This window comes from Leptonychotes weddellii, chromosome X, assembly GCF_054177405.1.
Source record: "Leptonychotes weddellii isolate Sample4059 chromosome X, ASM5417740v2, whole genome shotgun sequence".
Lineage (NCBI taxonomy): Eukaryota > Metazoa > Chordata > Mammalia > Carnivora > Phocidae > Leptonychotes > Leptonychotes weddellii.
In genome coordinates this window covers 941207-960025 of record NC_138385.1, presented here as the reverse complement: position 1 = coordinate 960025, position 18819 = coordinate 941207, and the positions used below count along the sequence as shown (strand labels likewise).

Genomic DNA, 18819 nt, shown 5'->3' with positions numbered 1-18819 from the left:
TGCCTTTGCCAAGCAGGGAGGGGGCGGCCAAACAGGCAACCCGGACAGCAGCCTTGGAGAAGCTCTGGGAACTTTTTTGCTTCTGCTTCTGCCTCTGACACTCTCTGCTCACGTGGGGACTCCTGATTGCTATAGCTTTGTAATATAATTTGAAATCAGGAAGTGTGATGCCTCCAGTTTTGTTCTTCTTGCTCAAGATTGCTTTGGCTATTTTGGGGTCTTTTGTGGTTCCATGTGAATTTTAGGAGTGTTTTTTTCTAATTCTGTGAAAAATACCATTGGAATTTTGATAGAGATTGCTTTAAATCTGTAGATTGCTTTGGGTAGTATGGACATTTTAACAAGATTAATTCTTCCAATCCATGAATATGAGTTATCTTTCCATTTATTTGTATCATCTTCAATTTCTTTCTTTAATGTTCTATAGTTTTCACTGTACAGATCTTTAACCTCCTTAAATTTAATCCTAAGTATTTTATTGTTTTGATGTGATTTTAAGTGGGATTGTTTACTTAATTTCTTTTTTGGATAGTATGTTGTTAGTGTATAGAAATGCAACAGATTGGGGCGCCTGGGTGGCTCAGTCGTTAAGCGTCTGCCTTCGGCTCGGGTCATGATCCCAGAGTCCTGGGATCGAGCCCCGCATCAGGCTCCCTGCTCAGCGGGAGGCCTGCTTCTCCCTCTCCCACTCCCCCTGCTTATGTTCCCTCTCTCGCTGTCTCTCTCTCTATCAAATAAATAAATAAAATGTTTAAAGAAAAAAAATAAATGCAACAGATTTTTGGGACGCCTGAGTGGCTCAGTCGGTTAAGCGTCTGCCTTCAGCTCAGGTCATGATCCCAGAGTCCTGGGATCGAGTCCTGCATCGGGCTGTCTGCTCCATGGGGAGCCTGCTTCTCCCTCTGCCTCTGTCTCTCATGAATAAATAAATAAATAAATAAAAAGAAAGAAACGCAACAGATTTTTTAGTGTTGATTTTGTATCCTGCAACATCACTGAATGCATTTATTAGTTCTAACAGTTTTTGGTGGATTCTTTAGGGGATAATTTTGCTGCTTCCTTTATGATTTGGATGCCTTTTATTTCTTTTTCTTGCCTAATTGCTCTGGACTTTCAGTAATATGTTGAATAGAAATGGTAAGACTGTGAGGGGGTGCCTGGGTGGCTCAGTCAGTTAAGCGTCTGACTTCAGCTCAGAGTCCTGGGATTGAGCCCCACATTGGGCTTCACACTCAGCAGGGAGTCAGCTTTTTCTCCCTGTGCCCTGCTCCCACTCATGCGTGCTGCGTGCTCTCTCTCAAATAAATAAATAAAATCTTAAAAAAAAGAAATGGTAAAAGTGGGCATCTTTGTCTTTTTGTTTCATTTTGTTTTTTTTGTTTCTGATCTTAGAGGAAAAGCTTTCAACCTTTCACCATTGAGCATGATACTAGCTGTGGGCTTGTTATAGATCACCTTTATTATGTTGAGGTACATTCCTATAACATAATTTGTTGAGATTTTTTTTTATCATGAAAGGATGTTGAATTTTGTCAAATGTTTTATGCATCTATTGAGATTATCATATGATTTTAATCCTTCATTCTGTGGGTGTGGTGTATCACATTGATTGATTTGCAGATGTTGGACTATCCTTGCATCTCAGGGATAAATCCCACTTGTTCATGGTGTATGATCCTTTTAATGTGCTGTTGAATTCAGTTTGCTAGTATTTTGTTGAGGATTTTTGCGTCTATTAGAGATATTGGCCTGTAATTTTCTTTCTTTCTTTTTTTTTTTTTTTGGTAGTATTCTTACCTGGCTTTGGTATCAGGAGAATGCTTACTTCCTAAAACAGTTTGAGATCATTCTTTCCTATTCAATTTTTGAAAGCGTTTAAGTAGGATTGACATTAATTCTTCAAATATTTGGTAAAATTCACCAGTGAAACTATCTAGTTCAGGGCTTTTCTGTGTTAGGAGGCTTTTGATTACAGATTCAATCTCCTTACTCATTATTGATCTGTTCAGACTTTCTTTTTCTTTCTGATTCAGTCTTGTTAGGTTGTGTGTTTCTAGGAACTGATCCCTTTCTTCTAGGTTATCCAATTTGTTGACACAGAATTGTTCATAGTAGTCTCTTAATTATCCTTTTGTATTTCTGTGATATCAGTTGTAATGCCTCCTCTTTCATTTCTGATTTTATTTTTTTGAGACTTCTCTCTTTTTTTCTGAGTCTTAGCTAAATGTTTGTCATTTTTGTTTATCTTTTTAAAAAAAACAGCTTAGTTTCATTGATCTTTTCTGTTTTTTTTCTTAGTCTTGGTTTCTTTTTTTAAGATTTTATTTATTTATCTGAGAGAGAGAGAGAGAGAGAGTGAGAGAGAGTGCAGAAGCAGGGGGAGTGGCAGAGGGAGAAGGAGAAGCAGGCTCCCCATGGAGCAGGACCCTGGGATCATGACCCGAGTCGAAGGCAGAGGCTTAACTGACTGAGCCACCTAGGCGCCCCTAGTCTTGCTTTCATTTATTTCTGTTCTAATCTTTTTTAAAAAAATGTTTATTTATTTATTTATTTATTTGACAGAGAGAGAGAGACAGCGAGAGAGGGAACACAAGCAGGGGGAGTGGGAGAGGGAGAAGCAGGCTTCCCGCTGAGCAGGGACCCCGATGTGGGGCTCGATCCCAGGACCCTGGGACCATGACCCGAGCCCAAGGCAGATGCTTAACTAACTGAGCCACCCAGGCGCCCCAAAACAGATTTTTTTGATTTCTTCTTTGACCCATTGGTTGTTCAGGAGTGTGTTGCTTAATTTTCAGTATGAATATATAAAGTTTCCAATTTTCTTCCTGTTATTGGTTTCTAGTTTCATACCATTGTGGTTGGAAAAGAGATTGACATAATTTCAATCTTTTTAAATTTGCTAAGACTTGTTTTGTATCTAACATGATCTATCCTAGAGATTGTTCCATGTGTGCTTGAGAGGAATGTGTATTTTTTGCTGCTGTTGGATAGAATGTTCTGTATATGTCTGTTAGGTCCATTTGATCTAAAGTATAGTTCAAATCCAATGTTTTCTTTTTTTTTTAAAGATTTTATTTATTTATTTGAGAGAGAGAATGAGAGAGAGAGAGCATGAGAAGGGGGAGGGTCAGAGGGAGAAGCAGACTCCCTGCTGAGCAGGGAGTCCGATGCGGGACTTGATCCCGGGACTCCAGGATCATGACCTGAGCCGAAGGCAGTGGCTTAACCAACTGAGCCACCCAGGTGCCCCAAATCCAATGTTTTCTTACTGATTTTATATCTAGATGATTATCCATTGTTTAAAGTGGAGTATTGAGGAGTGCTGGGTGGTTCGGTTGGTCAAGCATCCAACTCGTGATTTCCACTCCGGTCATGGTCTTAGGGTTGTAAGATTGGACCCACATTGGACTCCATGCTGGGCATGGAGCCTGCTTACAATTCTCTCTCTCTCCCTCTCCCTCTGCCCCTCCCTGCCCCCGTGCATGCTCTCTCTCTCAAAAAAAAAAAAATTAAAGTGGAGTATTGAAGTCTATTTCTGTATTTTGATTTCTTTCATTCTTCATTTCTTCTTGTGGATTTGACTTATTTTGTTTTAGCCTGAATGTTTTCTATTAGTATTTCTTGTTAAGTCGGGTCCACTAGGAACAAATTCTCTCACTCTTTATCTGAGAATACCTTTATTTTTTTGTTTCAACTTAAAAATAAATATATTCGCAATTCATAGAGTTACATTCCCTTTGCCACGCCCCCCCACACTTGGGAGTGCCCCAGAAACTCAATGAGTCTTTAAAATGTCACAGCGTGGAAGTTGCAATGCAAACACAGTATACTCTAAAAAGAAAGAAATTCTTTGATCAAAGTGTCCTCCAAATCTCCATGTGGATGTGCTTATTTTCCTGGAACATCCTTTTTCATTCTTCTTACTCTAGCCTCAGACTTCTTTAAAATACACCAATGTTTGAGGAAACTAAGAAGTAAGTACATGTGAGAATGTCTTTATTTTAACTTTATTTTCAAGTCTAGTTTTTCTGGAAAAAGAATTACTGGTTGACAGTTTTTTTCTTTCAACACTTCTGGCTTTCCATTAAGTCTGATGAGGTGTCAGCCATTAAGTGAATTGTTGTTGCCTTGTACATGATGAATTGCTTTTCTCTTGCTGCTTTCAAGATTTTTTTTTGTCTGTGGATTTCAACAGTTTGACTATGGTGTGTCTAGGTATGGAACCCTTTCTGTTTGTCCTGTTTAGAGTTTGTTGAACTTCCTGGTTCTGTAGATTAATATTTTTCATTAAATATGGGAATATTTCAGCCATTTTTTTTTTTTTGGTTATTTTCTTTCTTCCTCTTCCTTTAACTCTTTTCTTTCTGGGAGTCTTATTACACTTAAGTTATTACACTTGATGGTATCCACCGGTATATGCAGCTATGTTAATTTTTCTTCAATTTGTTTTTCTTTCTATTATTTGGATTTGGTACTTTCTTTTGCTTTATCTTTGAGTTTTCTGATTCTTTCCTCTTTCATCTCATATCTGCTGTTGAACTCATCTGGTGAAGTTTTCATGTCAGTTCTTTTATTTTTAAACTCTAGAATTCCCTTTTGGTTATTTTATGTAGTTTCTGCTTCTCCACTGAAACTCTGTATTTGATGAATTGTCATATTTTCCTTTAATAATTTGAACATAGTTTCCTATAATTCTTTGAACGTATTCATAATAGGTGCTTGGAAGCTTTTGACTACTAAATTGAATATTTAGGCCCTCTCAAAGTCAGATTCTCTTGACTGCTTTTACTCATGGGTCAAACTTTCCATTTTCTTTGTGTCAAGTTGTCAAGTGGTTCCTAAACAGCAGCACTGTGGCTGAATCTATGGAAATGTGGGTGGTAAGGAAGCAATGAGCCCAAATGGATTCATAGTTTGTTACTTACCAGTCAACAAAAGCAAGATCAGTGTAGTGTCAGATCATGTCTCTGGTCTCACAAGATGACACCAAACCAGAGGGACCAGATGACAGGTGACACAGGCAGTGGAACACTCTGCCACTGAGGAGTCATCTCTAAAATTACAGCCAAGCAGGTTTATAGACGTGTATAGAATTCTGAAGCTGTAAGCTGAGTGGAGACAAGGTGGAAAGTTCTGTGCTCCACTGCAACTGGGGAGATAGATGAAAAATGGCCTTGTTGAAGTCTCCCTTAAGATACGGATGAGATGGGGCGCCTGGGTGGCTCAGTCGTTAAGCGTCTGCCTTCGGCTCAGGTCATGATCCCAGGGTCCTGGGATCGAGCCCCGCATCGGGCTCTCTGCTCGGCCGGGAGCCTGCTTCTCCCTCTCCCACTCCCCCTGCTTGTGTTCCCTCTCTAGCTGTCTCTCTCTCTCTCTCTGTCAAATAAATAAAATAAAATCTTAAAAAAAAAAAAAAAGATACGGATGAGAAAATGCCTCACAGAAGCTCCATACCAGCCTTCTTCTGTGTTTATTGAGATCATCATGTGATTTCTGTCCTCCATTCTATTGATATGTAGTAAATGTCTTGCGGTGAGGACCAACTATTTGAGGTCCCCTGTTGTGAACTGAATTGTGACCCCAAAAAGATATGTTCAAGTTCTAACCCCTGGTACCTGTGAATATGACCTTATTTGGAAATAGGTTCTTTGCAGATGTAATCAAGTAAAGATGAGCTCATACTGGAGTAGGGTGGGCCCTAAATCCAATATGACTGATATCCTTAGAAGAGAAGAAGAGGAGCACCTGGGTGGCACAGTTGGTTGAGCGTCCAACTCTTGATTTTGGCTCAGGTCGTGATCTTGGGGTCATGAGATTGAGCCCCACATCAGGCTCTGCACACAACAGGGAGTCTGCTTGGGATTCTCTCTCTCCCTCTCCCTCTACCCCTCCCCCTGTATGTGCTCTCTCTCAAATATATAAATACATCTTTAAAAAAGAAGACAAGAAGAGACATAGACACTGACACAGAAAGAAGAATGCCACGTGAAGATGGAGGCAAAGATTGAAGTGATGCACCTATAAGCCAAGGAATGTCAAGGATTGCTGGCAACCAACTGAAACTAGGTGAGAGGCATGAAACAGATTGTTTCTTTTTTTTTTTTTTAAAGGTTTTATTTATTTATTTGACAGAGAGAGAGAGACAGTGAGAGAGGGAACACAAGCAGGGGGAGTGGGAGAGGGAACACAAGGAGGGGGGAGTGGCAGAGGGAGAAGCAGGCTCTCCACCGAGCAGGGAGCCCGATGTGGGGCTCGATCCCAGGACCCCGGGATCATGACCTGAGCGGAAGGCAGATGCTTAACGACTGAGCCACCCAGGTGCCCCTGAAACAGATTGTTTCCTAGAGCTTTCACAGAGAGTATGGCTTGCCAACATCTTGATTTTAGACTTCTGGTCTTGTGAAATGTGAGAGAATCACTTTTTATTGTCTTAAGACAGTAAGTTTGTTGTACTTTGTAATGGCAGCCTTAGCAAACTAGTATATCCCCCAAATCTCCAATTTTGTCACTTCAGTTCCACTTGACCACTTAAAGTTCTGCTGATTTCTCTACCCCCTAACAGCAACCCTCAGCCTCTCTCTGCATTGAGAGCTGAAATTATTCCCAGGGGAAAAGCGGTTGCAGATGATCAGTGTAAATTCATCACTGTTTTCAGGGCCTCTCTCCTTTAGCAGGTCTCTGTTTCCCAAGCACAGTGAGACTACAGAAAATGCCGACCACTGCTCAGCTTAGGTCTATAGCCTCCGACCCTGTGCAGGTTCAGAACTATGCACATGTCTTGGGGGGAGAGCAGCTGTTAGTTTAAGGACCCTAAAGTCTTCAATTTTGTCACTACAGCCCCACATAACTGTTAAAAGGTTTCATGTTTTTTTCTGAACTTTAGCAGTAGCTTTCTGTATGGGTTAAGTACAGATTCTCAGCATCTATCCTTCAACTAGAGCCAGCATATTCCTTTAAACAAAAAGCAACTGCAGTTCCTCAGCTTATGTCTAAAAGTTTCTCCCTGTCTTAGTCTGTTCAGGCTGCTCCAACAAAATAGCACAGACTGGGTGGCTTGTACACAGCAGACACAGATTTCTGACAGTTGTGGAGCCTGGAAGTCCAAGGTCAAGTGCTGGCAGATTCTGTGTCTGGTTCACAGACGGCCATCTTCTCATTGTGTCCTCACAGGGCAGCAGGGACAAGGGTGCTCTCTGCGGTCCCTTTCATAAGGGCACTAATCCCATTCAGGAGGGCTCCACCCTCATGACCTAATCACCTCTTTAGGCCTCACCTCCTAATAATATCACATTGGGAGTTAGGGTTCAGTATATGGATTCTGGGGGGACACAAACATTCAGACCATAATATTCGACCCTGGCTCCTCAAAATTCATGTCCTTCTTGCACACAAAATGCAGTAGCCCCCAAAGCCTTAACCCGTTACAGCATGAACTCTAAAGTCTAAGGCCGAGTCTCATGTAGATATCACCTAAATCAGATGTGGATAAGACTCAAAGCCCAGGTGGCTCAGTCGGTTAAACATCTGCCTTTGCCTCAGGTCATGGTCCCGGGATCCTGGGATTGAGCCCTGCATCGGGCTCCCTGCTCTGCGGGGAGCCTGCTCCTCCCTCTGCCTCTGCCCCTCACCCCTGCTCATGCTCTCTCTCTCTCAAATAAATAAAATCTTTTATTTATTTATTTATTTATTTGAGAGAGAGAATGAGATAGAGAGAGCACGAGCAGGGGGAGGGTGAGAGGGAGAAGCAGACTCCCTGCCGAGCAGGGAGCCCGATGCGGGACTCGATCCCGGGACTCCAGGATCATGACCTGAGCCGAAGGCAGTCGCTTAACCAACTGAGCCACCCACGCGCCCCTCAAATAAATAAAATCTTAAAAAAAAAAAACAAAAACTCAAAGTATGAGCTGAGGCAAATTCCTCTCCATCTGTGAACCTGTGAAACCATACATGTTGTGTGCTTCCAAAATACAATGGTGGGATAAGCATAGAATAGACATTCTCATTCCAAATGGGATAAATAGGAAAGAAGAAAAGAGTGACAAGTCCTAAGTAAGTTTATTTCAGGCAGAGAGAGAGCAAGTGAGAGAGCATGAGCAGGGGAGAGGAGGGGCAGAGGGAGAAGCAGACACTCTGCTGAGCAGGGAGCCCGACGACGTGGGGCCCAATCCCAGGACCCTGGGATCATGACCTGAGCTGAAGGCAGACACTTAACCAACTGAGCCACTCAGGCACCCCAATTTATCAGATTTTCTAATTGTTCTTAGTGAGAGTGTTGTTTTAATGATCTGATCTGTGTAATAAACTACCTGAAATTATTCTGGCTTAAAACAGTAATCATTGAGGGACGCCTGGGTGGCTCAGTTGGTTAAGTGTCTGCCTTTGGCTCAGGTCATGATCCCAGGACCCTGGGATCCAGTCCTGCATCAGGCTCCTTGCTCAGCGGGGAGCCTGCTTCTCCCTCTGCCCCTCTCCCTGCTTATGCGTTCGCGCACGCGATCTCTCTCTCTCTCTCTGACAAATAAATAAATAAATCTTAAAAAAAACCCCAATAATCATTGTATTATATTTTACAATATTTTGGGTCAGAAATCTGGGTATTATCGGCTATGTGGCTAACAGAGACCTGAGGTAATGACAGAAAATGGAGCTGTAAAGGCTGAAAAAGCAAGAAAAAGTGGAACAGAAAGAAGAAGATGATAAGAAAATGACAAGGAGTGTGAAGGTAAGGATGGCAATGATGATTATTTTGCTGAAAAAGGTGGTTTTAATAGAGATTTTTTTGTCTCTAAAGAAGTTAACTCTTCCATTACCAATCTCATAACTTTTAAAGTTAAAAAAGGAAATTCAATGGAATAAACCTAACCTAAGAGGAAAGGACCTGTACTCAGAAAACTATAGAATACTCATGAAAGAAATTGAGGAAGACACAAAGAAATGGAAAAACATTCCATGCTCATGGATTGGAAGAACAAATATTGTTAAAATGTCTGTGCTACCTAGAGCAACCTACACATTCAATGCAATCCCTATCAAAATACCATCAACTTTTTTCATAGAACTGCAACAAATAATCCTAAAATTTGTATGGAACCGGAAAGGACCCTGAATAGCCAGAGGAATGTTGAAAAAGAAAAGCAAAGCTGGCGGCATCACAATTCCGGACTTCAAGCTCTATTACAAAGCTGTCATCATCAAGACAGTACGGTACTGGCACAAAAACAGACACATAGATCAATGGAACAGAATAGAGAACCCAGAAATGGACCCTCAACTATATGGTCAACCAATCTTCGACAAAATAAGAAAGAATATGGAATGGAAAAAAGACAGTCTCCTCAACAAATAGTTTTGGGAAAATTGGACAGCCACATGCAGAAGAATGAAACTTACACCATACACAAAAATAGACTCAAAATGGAGGAAAGACCTAAATGTGAGACAGGTATCCATCGAAATCCTAGAGGAGAACACAGGCAGCAACCTCCTTGACCTCAGCCACAGCAACTTCTTGCTAGACACGTCTCCAAAGGCAAGGGAAACAAAGGCAAAAATGAACTACTGGGACGTCATCAGGATAAAAAGCTTTTGCACAGCAAAGGAAATTGTTGGCAAAACCAAAAGCCAACCGGCAGAATGGGAGAAGATATTTGCAAATGTCTTATCAGATAAAGGGTAGTCTCCAAAATCTATAAAGAACTTACCAAACTCAACACCCAAAGAGCAAATAATCCAGTCAAAAAATGGGCAGAAGGGCGCGTGGGTGGCTCAGTCGTTAAGCGTCTGCCTTCGGCTCAGGTCATGGTCCCAGGGTCCTGGGATCAAGTCCCACATCGGGCTCCCTCCTCGGCAGGAAGCCTGTTTCTCCCTCTCCCACTCCCCCTGCTTGTGTTCTCTCTCTCGCTGTGTCTCTCTCTGTCAAATAAATTAAAAATTTTTTTTTAAAAAAATGGGCAGAAGACATGGACAGACATTTCTCCAAGGAATACCTACAAATGGCCAACAGACACATGAAAAAATGCTCAACATCACTCAGCATCAGGGAAATCCAAATCAAAACCACAATGAGATACCACCTCACACCAGTCAGAATGGCTAAAATTAACAAGTCAGGAAACAACAGATGTTGGCGGGGATGCAGAGAAAAGGGAACCCTCCTACACTGTTGGTGGGAATGCAAGCTGGTGCAGCCACTCTGGAAAACAGTATGGAGGTTCCTCAGAAAGTTGAAAATAGAGCTACCCTTGGACTCAGCAATTGCACTACTGGGTATTTACCCCAAAGATACAAATGTAATGATCCGAAGGGGTACGTGCACCCCAATGTTTTAGCAGCAATGTCCACAATAGCCAAACTATGGAAGGCGCCCAGCTGTCCATCGACAGATGAATGGATAAAGAAGATATGGTATATATATATACAATGGAATATTATGCAGCCATCAAAAAGAATGAAGTCTTGCCATTTGCAACCATGTGGATGGACCTAGAGGGCATTACGCTAAGTGAAATAAGTCAATCAGAGAAAGACAAGTATCATATGATCTCACTGATATGTGGAATTTAAGAAACAAGGCCGAGGATCATAGGGGAAAAGAGGGGAAAATGGAACAAGATGAAATCAGGGAGGGAGACAAACCATAAGAGACTCTTAATCTTAGGAAGTGAGAGAACAAGACAACACAGTCTGTTAAGACATAGAACAGGGATTGGCAAACTACAGCCTCCTGGCCAAATCCAGCTCAGGGCCTCTTTTTTAATAACCCATGAGCTAAGGACTTGACTTGGGGACATGGAGGAAGCCAGCTGGTCATGTGTGGTTAGGTACGCGGACGGAAGCACAGGTTCTGAGGTGAAGTGGGCATTACGGGGCGGGGGAGGGGGGCAGGCTTAGCAGGAACAGTCACGTGCTCAGAGGCTTTAGGAGTTGCGACGTGGCAGTCTGAGCATGCCGGGGCAGGGCCGGCTCGGAGGATTTCTGTTCGCCGAGCGGCACTAAGGGGGCGGAACTTCATAGGCGAGCAGAGCACGGATTGGGTACAGAAAAAACGTACGGGGTCTCTAGGGCTGTTTGGTGGGAACCAATCACGAGTCAAGAGGCACTACCAGGGGTGTGTTTGCGCAGGCGTTCTGGGGTATCCCAAGTTGCAATGCGCGCGAAGGGGTGAAGTTTTGTCAGGAAGTGCTTTGTCCTTCGGTGCCTCGTGAGGAGGTGGGAGGATGCAGGATGAGGTCTGAGGCGGATGGTGGGTGAGCCGAGAGGGCTGTACGGGAAGGCGCAGGTGCTGTGGGCATTGTGGTGGGTGCGCCAGGTGGTCCTGGTGAACCCCGTGACCCTGGTGACCCCAGCGAGCCCGAAGGCCTGGACAATCCCGGAGGTCGCGGCGCTGAGGGAGAGGCGGGCGCCGCTTCTGGTGGCGTGTCCCAGATGGAACAGGCCCCCCACGCCCCAGGGCCTGACGGAGATGCGGCACCCGCGGCTGGAGGTCCTGGGCGCCGACTGCTCCAGTTGTATCCTATTCACGGAGCCCCTGCGGGCTGGGCGGCTCGGGGAGGGGCTGGAGGTGTTTTGATGGGGCACACAGGCAAGCGGGCTTGCAAGGGGAGCAGGAGGGCGCTCTGGACACCTGGAGGGTGTCGGCTAGGGGTTGGCCTGTGCTGACAGGGTCGTGGCGGCGGGGGGACAACCAGCCTGAGGGGGAAGAGGCGGTGGCGGCCGTGGCGTCCAGGGTGGCCGATGTGTGTAGGGTCAGCCTGGCGGGGGGAGACGGGCCTCATGGGGGAGGAGGCCTGTGGCAGAGGCAACGCTGATACCGTGGATGGTTCCTTAACCATACCCCCCCAGCATCCTCACTATACCTTTCCCGTCGCCCGTGGAGGCGGAGATTGCCGAGCGCTTCATGACTCCAAATGCTGAACGCCGAGGGCCAGTTCGGAAGGAGCTCAGTGTGAACGGCAGCGTCCTGACTGTGTTAGTTCTAGAATGGTCGCGGGGGAGGGTGGTGGCAAGTGGCCAGGGACAATGTGAGTTCAGGAGGAGCTGTAATGGAAACCGGGAGGGATTAAGTGTAAGGAAGGAGTGTTGCTGTGTGAAGGGGCAGATGGGGGAATGTACCCCTCCGCCCCTCTAACTTGAATTTTACTTTTTCTTCCTTGTTAGCCGATTGACTGCTGAGGACCCTGGCCAACTCCAAATGTCCGTCACCTCCTGTCTTGACCAGGTTTCCCTGGTGATTCGGACCATGCAGCGCGTTGTGCCTCCCTTTTTTGCTAAGCCGCAGCAGGAAAAAGGGGGCTAAACCCAACCGCATGTCCCGGCCTAGGCACCCCGCTGGCGCACTGATGCATTGTCTTTTGCCTGTACTGGCCCTTGGCTGCTTGGGATCCATGTGTTTTGTTTGGTAGTTAAATGTTTAATAAATACAGAAAATAGAACAGCTACTATTCTGTGTCTGAGTTTAATTTTAGCTTCTCCACCTCCTAATATTCTTGCCTTTGTTCTCACGTTGGAGGGGAGGTTCTGGGATTCAGATATTCAAGTAGGATAAGGCAACTGAAGACAATTTAGGAAATGGGAGAAATAATTGTGTCCTGTTACTCAGCATGAACTACCGCCAGCTACTAAGGAATATTTCCTTGGTTTTATAGTTGTACTTACATATTAATGTAGAACATCAGCATACTAAGTAAGATCTTGTGCCTTATTGGCCTTGGTTCAGACCTGTGAAGAAAAGTGCTGGGACAATTGGTTAAGTGGGCCCCACTCCACCCTCTATACTCACCTATCATCTAAGACCTCATTCCCTGAGGCTCCCTGGGATTTCCAGAGCTCCTTCCTTCGTGTGGCTCTCTCTCGCAGCATCTCTCCCCAGTGTTTTTCCAGTTTATTATGCTGCTGCTTTCTTCCCTAAAGTCATGACAAGGGTCCTTGAGGAAAACAAAAAGGGCAAGTGGTCTTCCTCAGGTGGGGAGGAGAGATGAAGTAGATCATTATTCCCTGCCTTCCCCTGAAAGATGCCCTTATTTAACACCACTGGGGGGCTGCTTACGAGGCACCAGAGTGGCCGAGGACAGGAATGGGCGAGGCCCAAGTGCAAGAAGTGAGTCTCTGGGAGGAAGAGAGGAGGGACAAAGTGTTGTCTGAGGGAGAATCAATACTGTTTGCAGAGAGACACTGAGCTGTGTAGAACGCTGTGACTACATGTTTATGAATTTGTACCTGGGTGTCTATAAATAGGTCTGCTGGAAGAAGTTGGGAAAATAAAGGCAAACCTGTCTTGTCTGTAAGGAAGATGTCAAAGCAAGACAGTGACCAGTGTCTAGAATGGCTTCTGGCTTGAGGAAGCATTTCATTGAGCAATGTTACCAAAGAGAGCCCCAGCCTCGGACTCAACTGTCTCTGTCAGTCCTGTTCTTTCTTACTTTCTACTGGGCAGGCAGCTTTTTTTAAAAAGATTTTATTTATTTATTTGACAGAGAAAGAGAGAGGGAGAGAGAGAGAGAGAGAGCACAAGTAGGCAGAGTGGCAGGCAGAAGCAGGCTCCCGGCTGAGCAGAGAGCCCGACATGGGGCTCGATCCCAGGGTCCTGGGATCATGACCTGAGCTGAAGGCAGATGCTGAACAGACTGAGCCACCCAGGTGCCCCTGGGCAGGCAGCTTTAATCTCTGAGGCATGTGCAGGGGGGACCTGAAGTCAGAGAACAAGGATGTTTCAACATATGCACATCTATAAATGTGAAACATCACATTGCTACAATGAAAGATAAAAATCATAGGATCATCTCCATAGATGCAGAAAAAGGATTTGACAAAATACAACATATTTTCATCATAAAAACCTTGAATAAATTGGGTATAGAATTAATATACCCCAATCTAATAAAGGCCGTATATGATAAACCCCGCAGCTAACATCATACTTAATGGCAAAAAGTTGAAAGCTTTCCCTCTAAAATCAAGAACAAGGCATGGCTGGTCAGAGGCATATTCAGTTAAATTTCAATCCTTAAATTTTAAATTTATTGAGAATTGGTTTTTGGCCCAGCAAATGCATACAAAACATATTTGTACTTGAAAAGAATGTGCAGTATACACACATCTGAAATTTAGATTTCGAATCTAGTGTCCTAAAAACATCAATCAAGTTAGCTGATACTATTGATCAGATGTTCTATGTCAGGAGCCAATAAACTTTTAACATAAAAGAGATGCTGAGCTGGATTTGGCCAGGAGGCTGTAGTTTGCAATCCCTGTTCTATGTCTTAACAGATTGTGTTGTCTCGTTCTCTCATCCACTGAGAGCAGATGTTAACATCTCCAAGTGTGATTTTGGACTTGTCCCTTTCACCTATTAATCCTATCAATTCTTGCATCATGTATTTTGAAGGTATGTTATTGGCACAAACATATTTATGACCATTTTCTCTTCCAGATGGATTATTTGCTACTTTTACTATTATGAAATGTACAGTTTTCCTTGAAGTCTGATTCATCTAATACTGATATAACCACATCAGCCTTCTTTGTACTATTTATTTGTAAGTCCTTTTCCATCCTCTTACTTCCAACCTACCAGTGTCTTTATATTTTAATTATGTGGCTCAAGTAGACAGCATGTAGTTTGGTCTTTTAAAAAAAATCTCTCTAACAATGTCTGCTTTTAAACGGGATTGTTTGTCAAATTCACATTTAATATAATTACTGATATTGTTGGATTTAAGTCTGCCATTTCGCTATTCATTTTTCTTTGTCCCTCCTCTTTTTTTGTTTTTGCTCAACTTATCTGAGGCAAAATGCACACACGGAAAATTACACACATTTTAAGTATACAGTTTTATGAGTTATGACAAAGTTGTACATAGCAAAAGTCAAGATACATTCCCATCACTCTCACAATTCCCCCTGTGCCTCTGTATGGACACTCTCCTCCTCTACATTCTGCCCTGTGCCTCTGTATGGACACTCTCCTCCTCTACATTCTGCCCTCAGATAACAAATAGAGCTTAGATTTGCCTTTTCTAGAATTTCCAAGAATCATACAGTAGGGGGGCGCCTGGGTGGCTCAGTCGTTAAGCGTCTGCCTTCGGCTCAGGTCGTGGTCCCAGGGTCCTGGCATCGAGCCCGGAGTCGGGCTCCCTGCTCGGCAGAAAGCCTGCTTCTCCCCCTTCCACTCCCCCTGCTTGTGTTCCCTCTCTCGCTGTCTCTCTCTCTCTGTCAAATAAATAAATAAAATCTTAAAAAAAAAAAAAAAGAATCATACAGTAGGTACTCTTTGGAGTCCACCTTGCTTTACTTAGCATAATGACTTGGGGATTCATCCAAGTTGTTGGGTGTATCAGTAATTCATCCCTCTTTGTTACCGGCTGGTATTCCGTTGCATGGAAGTACCATAATTTGTTTAACCATTCACCTGCTGATGGACATTTGGCTTGTTTCCAAATTGGGGTTATTATTAATAAAGTTGACATGAAAATTCATGTACAAGTCTTTTCGTGGACATATATTTTTATTTCTCTCGTGTAAATAGCAGAAGTGAGATTTCTGGGTCATATGGTAAGTATAAGTTTACTTTTTTAAATTTTAAATTCAATTAACTAACATATAGTGTATTATTAGTTTCAGAGGTAGAGTTCAGTGATTCATCAGTCTTATATAATACCCAGTGCTCATTACATTACATGCCCTCCTTAATGTCCATCACCATCCCCCCACCTCCTCCCCTCCAGCAACCCTCAATCTATTTCCTATGATTAAGAGTCTCTTATGGTTTGTCTCCCTCTCTGATTTTATCCTGTTTCATTTTTCCCTCTTTCCCTATGATCTTCTGGTTTGTTGCTTAAATGCCACATATGAGTGAGATCAAATGATAGTTGTCTCTCTCTGACTGACTTATTTATTTCACTTAGCATAATACCCTCTAGTTCCATTCATCTCATTGCAAATAGCATGATTTCATTTTTTTTGATGGCTGAGTAGTATTCCATTGTGTATATATATACCATATCTTCTTTATCCATTCATCTGTCGATGGACAGCTGGGCTCTTCCCATAGTTTGGCTATTGTGGACATTGCTGCTATAAACATTGGGGTGCAGGTGGCCCTTCAGATCACTCCATTTGTATCTTTGGGGTAAATACCCAGTGGTGCAATTGCTGGGTCCTAGGGTAGCTCTATTCCTCTGTTTTTGAGGAACCTCCATACTGTTTTCCAGAGTGGCTGCACCAGCTTGCATTCCCATCAACAGTGAAGGAGGGTTCCCCTTTCTCCAAGTCCTCGCTGACATTTGTCATTTCCTGACTTGTTAAGTTTAGCCATTCTGCCCGGTGTGAGGTGGTATCTCACTGTGGTTTTGATTTGTACTTCCCTGATGCCGAGTGATGTTGAGCATTTTTTCATGTGTCTGTTGGCCATTTGTAGGTCTTCTTTGGAGAAATGTCTGTCCATGTTTTCTGCCCATTTTTTGACTGGATTATTTGCTCTTTGGGTGTTGAGTTTGGTAAGTTCTTTATAGATTTTGGAGACTACCCTTTATCTGATAAGACATTTGCAAATTTCTTCTCCCATTCTGCAGGTTGTCTTTTGGTTTTGTCGACTATTTCCTTTGCTGTGCAAAAGCTTTTTATCTTGATGAGGTCACAATAGCTCATTTTTGCCTTTGTTTCCCTTGCCTTTGGAGATGTGTCTAGCAAGAAGTAGCTGCGACCGAGGTCGAAGAGGTTGCTGCCTGTGTTCTCCTCAAGGATTTTGATGAATTCCTGTCTCACATTTAGGTCTTTCATCCATTATGAGTCTATTTTTGTGTATGGTGTAAGAAAATGGTCCAGTTTCATTCTTCTGCATGTGTAGTTTTCCCAACACCATTTGTTGAAGAGACTGTCTTTTTTTCCCATTGGATATTCTTTCCCGTGGCAAGTGTAAGTTTACCTTTAAAAGAAACAGAAGAACTGTTTTCTTTTCTTTTTTAAAAAAGATTTTATTTATTTATTTATTTATTTGACAGAGAGAGAGAGAGATAGCGAGAGAGGGAACACAAGCAAGGGGAGTGGGAGAGGGGGAGAAGCAGGCTTCCCGCCGAGCAGGGAGCCCGATGCGGGGCTCAATCTCAGGACCCTGGGATCATGACCTGAGCCGAAGGCAGACACTTAACCAACTGAGCCACCCAGGTGCCCCGAAGAACTGTTTTCCAATATGATTGTACCCATTTACATTACCACCAGTGACATATGAGCTTTCCATTCCATCTATATCCTCTTTCAGTCATCCTTATGTCTTTCAACTTTATTCCTCTTTTTCAAGTTTGATTTGCCTATTCTAGGTTCTTTGCACTTTCATATACACTTTGAAATCAACTTTCAGTTTCTGAGAAGTCAGGATTTTTATTGGGTTTGCATTGAATTTATAGAATGGTGTGGTAGGAATGTAGATCTTAAGAATGCTAGGTCTTGGGGCGCCTGGGTGGCTCAGTTGGTTAAGCGTCTGCCCTTGGCTCAGGTCATGATCCCAGGGTCCTGGGATCAAGCCCCACATGGGGCTCTCTGCTCAGCCGGGAGCCTGCTTCTCCTCTCCCTGACGCTCTGCCTACTTGTGCACGCGCACTCTCTCTCTCTATCAAATAAATAAATAAAATCTTTAAGAAAAAAAAAGAATAGTGGGTCTTCCGATCCATGCACATGATTTATTTCTCCATTTATGTAGCTTTTCTTTAATTTCTCTTACCAATAGCTTTTAGTTTTCAATGAAAAGTTTTGCACATATGTTATTAAATGTGTCACTAAGTATTTCACATTTTGGAATACTACTATAAATGATAGTGATTTTTTTTTATTTCATGCCTCTTTTTTTGTAGATTACTTAGGATTTTCTATGTACACAAATGTGTCATCTCTGAATAAAAATAATTCTATTTCTTTTTTTTCCAATCTGTATCACTTTTATTTCTCTTTCCTCCCTAGTGCACTGCCTAGGATTTCCAGGACAATGTTGAATAGAAGTGGTGAACATCCATACCTTGTTTCTCAAACTTTGGGGGTGGGGGTGGGGGTGAGTGATGAATGACACTGATTGATATTTTTTTTAGTGAAAACCAATCTTTCATTCTTGGGATAAACCCCACTTGGTCACGACTGTATCATCCTCTTTATATGTTGCTGGACTGAATTTGCTAATATTTAATCAAGTTGTTTGTTTGTAACGTCATGAAGGATATTGGTCTATGGTTTTCTTTTCTTGCAATGTCTTCATCTGGTTTTGGTATTGTGTAATGCTAGCCTCATAAAATGATTTGGGAAGTGTTTCGCCTCTGGTTTTCTGAAAGAATTTGTATAGGATTGGTAATATTTCTCCTTTAAGTATTTGGTAGTATTCACTAGTAAAGCCATGTGGGCCTGGAGGTTTCTGTTCCATTTCTTTCAGAGATTTGGGGATATTCAGGTTTTCTATTTCTTCTTGAGTCAGTTTTGGTAATTTGTGTTATTCAAGGAATCTGTCCATTTCATCTAAACTGGGAAACTTATCCACAAATAATGTTCCTAATATTCCCTGGTTACACTTAAAAAAAAAAAAATCAGTTTTCTTGGTATTTTTTTTTAAAGCTTTCATTTTCATGGATTTTTCTCTATTGTTTGTCCACTTAACATGTTATTCATATCTGCTCTTATCTTCATTATTTCTTTCCCACCATGTATTTAGATTTCAATTTTCTCTTCTATGTCTGATTTTCTGCAATATTGTTCTATCAATTACTAAAAGAGGAGTGTTAAAATGTTTACCTCCGATTGCGGATTTATCTATTTCTCCTTTCTTTTCTGTGAGTTTTTTTTTTT

At 42.7% G+C, this 18819-nt stretch overlaps 1 long non-coding RNA gene across 1 annotated transcript; it reads left to right on the top strand.

The window, feature by feature from the left end:
* The first annotated feature begins 9470 nt into the window (after nucleotides 1-9470).
* LOC115942980 (uncharacterized) lies at nucleotides 9471-12426 on the top strand. The gene is made up of 3 exons (XR_014141467.1): nucleotides 9471-11507; nucleotides 11842-11967; nucleotides 12157-12426. It is a non-coding gene; the product is annotated as an uncharacterized LOC115942980 (long non-coding RNA).
* Nucleotides 12427-18819: the final 6393 nt, after the last annotated feature.